A 4,814-nucleotide genomic window follows, 5' to 3' on the forward strand; every position below is an offset into this window, starting at 1 on the left:
ACTATGGATTTTTTACTCATTGATCAGATAATATGACATCTTGTTGACCCAAATTTAATTTTTCAAATATTCATTTATTTTAAAGTGTTTCAGAAGGTAGTAAAAACTTCCAATTTTTCACTTTGTCTTTTGGATTCTCAGAAATCTTTTGCATTATTATTGATTTTGCATCTTTGTAAATATATATTCATCCATCAAAAAACAAAAGTACCTGTTGGTAAAACCCAAATGAAAAAAAAAAAAAAGGAAAAAAGAAGCTTTTAAAAGGAAAGTTCAGATGCAGCTGTAATATCCTTAAATTGAAAGTCAAAATCCTTAGAGCTGATTCTTGGAAAATCTGATTTAACATTCCTTGCTTAAAATAACTGCATGCAGCATTTATTTTTTATTTTCGTTAAGCACTCTGTGGACACTTGTAGTAGATAGTTGTCATAAGATTTTATGAAACGATAGATAAAGAAGGCTTGTTTCTCTTTGCCAGCTCTACTGTAAGTAATAATATGCCAGCCAAAGCCACCAGATGGGAGAAAGCTATAAACCATCACTCCAGGTTCATATACCATAAGTGAGAAAACGCATGTGACAGCTAGTGCCTGGTGTTGGCATATAGTTGGCACTCTAGGTTTATTCATTTGCTTCTTCACTAGGTTAGAGATAAGAGTTGAAGAAAATGTATCTACTTATGTATAGCCACAAATAGATTCCCTTCCAGGATTTACTTCTGCACACACTTGCCATCCCCATGTTCTGACCTACGTCTGTATTCACATCACTACACACTTGGCTTTCTTATCATACCCAATGAATGCATTTTGGTACAATAATGTGATATCATCAATCAGTCATCCCTAAATCAAATATTAACCCTAGTCTTCAAAAGGCATATTTCCCTAAGGTAAACTCTGAGAAAAGACCTTTTTAAGACGCGTGAGTGTTCAATTGTCAGCATAAACCTTGACCTGGATTGCTAGCTGTTCCAGCCAAATGGCAAGCAGGACCAGAGATCTGACTGTTTCAGTCCTCTCATAAAAAGGATAATAAAATGAATGTTTGGTGAGAAAAACGCTTTTATGGAAACTTGTATAATTCAAACTTTTTGGTGGTGGTTTAACATCAGATTTTACAACAGAGTAGTTAAATACTTGGCTGAAATTTTAAAAGGTCTAGGGAATTTAAAGGCAGAAATTATAGTCTTTGTAGTTTTGTTAGTCCGGAGAACAAGGCCAGCAGATCTGATACTTTGGGTTTGGATTGCCCACTGCAGGCCTTCTGGGCTCCTTTTTCTAGACACTCTTCCACTCTAATCTTCTGTGTCTGCCTTGAAGAAGTAACACATAGTTAAGAGGTGCTGTTGGTCTTCCAAGAGAAGAGTAAGTTAGTCTGAGTCCTCCAAACCCTGGCAAGGTCATTTGGAGTCATAAATTTGAGATAAAGGCCTAAGCCTTTGTCTGAGAACAGAATAAAGCTCATCCTGGAGGCTCGAATCCATAATCCTCATTGTTCAATGTCGAAACCAGCTGAGCTCCATGCTGATGACCATTTCTTTATAAATGAGTCACTAGATGGCCATGTCCTTGGTCCTTACTAAGACCTTCTGGACATTAGAAAAGAGATACTACAAGGATGTTTTATCACACTCCTCTCCAAAAAAAAGATGAGTGTAAAGCGATACAGATAAAAATATTAATGAGAAAAATTGTAAAGGCCACATTTATACCATACCCTATGAATTATCATTACCCAGAACATCAATTTTTTCTGGATTAAAGAAAAAAAGAGTCTATGGCCATGCCACCCTGAACGTGCTTGATCTCGTCTGATCATGAAAGCTAAGCAGGGTTGGGCCTGGTGGTACTTGGATGGGAGACCACCTTGGAATAGCAGGTGCTGTAGGTGTTTAAAAAAGAAAAGAAAAGAAAAAGAAAAAAGAAAAAAAAAGAATTGTTCTTTAAAATAATAAGATATTTTTGTTTCTGCTCTACATTACAGCATTCTGCAGTGCTTCTCATTGTCCTGTATTTCTATGTTATCTCTCACTTCAGCAAACTGGTGCAAATGTAGGATTATTGTTTGCATCTTTGTGGACCAGATAATTCTGGATTAGAACACAAAAAATGACACATCATTTTCAGAGATAATTCTACTGTCCACTTTTAGAAAAGCAGGACTTATGCTTTAAGTTAATTATCTCGAAGTGGAAGGATTGATCCTCTCACATAGACCACAGATAATCACTGGCAAATGCCTGGTTCAGAATAAGAGTAAAATAGGAGCTGAGGGTCTAGAGAAAAGCAGAAGAGGAGGAGGAGGAGGAGGAGAGGAATAAACATGGACCCCCCTACTCCTGACCATTTGAGTGTTCCATCCTAATGATGAAACACTTAAACTTGTATGTTTAGGATAAAAATCTCTGGATGAAGAGAGAACTAAAAGTTTGCCATTCTGTTATTTTTTTCATTTAACAATATATATTCTTTTGCATTTGTAATTGTTGTGTGGATAAATCATAAAATTGTAATTACTACATCAAAGCATAGGTTCATTTTAAAATTTTGTCTATATTTCCAAAATAGTTGTACAATGGTTGTATAATTTATACTCACCTTCGGCCAAATACCAAATACGAGTGTACTTGTGCACTTGCTTCTCTCACCACCAACTCTCTCTCTCTATATATATATAATATATATTTAAAAATATATATCTTATATATATATTTGAATATGCATTTTTGGTAAGTAGTGAAGTTAGATATATTTATGTTTTTTTTTATTGATTTTGCCATTGTAAGTTGCCATTTTTCTATTGGAGAGTACATCCTTTGTTGTTTTATTTTTAGTAGTATTATAAGAAAATTGATCCTTTGTATATCATAAGTAAGACCTACTTTACTCAGTTTGTGTTTTAATGCTTTTAATCATGGAGAAACTTCTATATTTTAATTTTAAAATTTGGAGTGAAAAGAGCACTGGGATGCTAGGAAGGGTTAGGGAGAGTACCATAGTTGTCAATGTCTCTGAACACCTAAATAAAAATAGACAGGGCAACTAGAAAGCCAATGCCAAAATCCATGAACAATATTTAAAAAAAATTAAATGACAAAGTGTACCTATAAAGCCCAAAACACAAGTGGCTAAGTACAGACCACGGGCAAACACAAGACTGCACAGAGTTCGAGTCAATGCTCAAAAAAAGGAGAAGCAATAGGGCAGTGTATGAAGGACTTGGGATAGGAGAACTTACAATAGCTAAAAGAGACTTTATGGGTCTGCTCAAGCTGCCATATGGCTCAGAGTGTGTGGCTTAAACAACAGAAATATATTTTTTCACAATTCTAGAGGCTAGAAACCTGAGATCAAGGTGTTAGCAGAGTTGGTTTCTTCTGAGGCCTCTCTCCTTGGCTTGTAGATGGCTGTCTTCTCACACTGTGTCTTCACTTGTTCTTCCTTCTGTGTGTGTCTGTGTCCCAATCTCCCCTTCTTATAAGGGTGGCAGTCAGATTGGATTAGGACCCATATGACCTCATTTCATCTTAATGATTTTTTTTTAAAGCCTTCTCTCCAAATATAATCACATTCTGAGGTACTAGGGGTTAGAACTTCAACATGTGAATTTTGTGGGGACACAATTTAGCCCACAACCAAAATTCACTGGAAAGCAAGCAGGCGCATGGGAGAAGAGCTGATGAAACTGGGAGGGGTTATGCCCATGGCAGTAGCAGCTGAGTGCAAGGGGCCTGAATTAAGAAAGGGCCAGAGTGGTCAGATTGCTGTGAACTCTCAAAACTAACTTACCAGGACACCCTTCCAGGAAAGGGCACTGTATTGAGAAGAGACTATTGGAATGTGAATCAAAATCGAGCATATAAAGGACAAAAGAGAAGGAAAGTGAAAGACTCAATAAAAAGAGAAAGTGGAGGAGAGAGAAGAAAATTTAAGCCACAATATTTTTCAACAATTAATTTAAATTGTTACATTGAAACAAGAGAAATACTATAAAGTCAGAAAAGCTACTTGAAATTATACTTCTTTCAAAATCTTAAATGAACTAATTTCACATAAAAATGAAGAAGGGATGAAGAAGCACAAATTAGCAGTTACAAAACAGTCACAGGGATACAGAGTACAGCATAGGGAATATAGCCAATATTACTGTAATGGCTATGTGTAGTGCCAAATGGGTGCTAGAGTAATTAATTAGAGGGATCGCATCATAAATTATATAAATGTCTAACCATTGAACTGTGTACTTGAAACTAATAAAATAATTTAAAAATGCAAAATTAAAATTTTTTTTAAAGATCTTTTTAAAAATGAAGGGAAAAACATTAAATTCTATAAAAAATTATTCAACTTCATTGATATACAATTCACATAAAATAAAATTCACACATTTTAATCACACAAGTCTATCTATCGACATCTCATTGGTTCTATTCCTCTAGAGAACCATGACTGATACAAGTTTTGGCACCGAAAATAGTATTCAAGGAACAATATTTTAAAAATGACTTTTCTGAATTGCCTCTTGGTTTCAGGAATTGGATCTCTAATCTGATCAGATTTGAAGACAATATTGATTCTGTTTCAAGTAGTAAACACGGATGTTTATAGTTCATGGCATAATTTGGCTATTAAGATATGTATAAAAGAGATTAGATTAAACATGGCAGCATAAGAGGCATTCCCAGATTTCTCCCCTTGAAACAACAATAAGCTGAAAACCTAAAACTCAACAAAAAACACCCAAACTTCACACTAGCATGTCTGAGTGTGGGATCTGCATATAAGAGCTACCACAGGTCAGAACCCCAG

The 4,814-nt window shown here is 35.3% G+C and overlaps 1 pseudogene; it reads left to right on the top strand.

Moving 5' to 3' along the window:
• Positions 1 to 1,778: 1,778 nt before the first annotated feature.
• Positions 1,779 to 1,896, top strand: LOC111738940 (annotated as a pseudogene).
• The last annotated feature ends 2,918 nt before the right edge of the window (positions 1,897 to 4,814 follow it).

The sequence above is a fragment of the Pteropus vampyrus genome, unplaced genomic scaffold (genome assembly GCF_000151845.1).
Source record: "Pteropus vampyrus isolate Shadow unplaced genomic scaffold, Pvam_2.0 Scaffold44, whole genome shotgun sequence".
Taxonomy (NCBI): domain Eukaryota; kingdom Metazoa; phylum Chordata; class Mammalia; order Chiroptera; family Pteropodidae; genus Pteropus; species Pteropus vampyrus.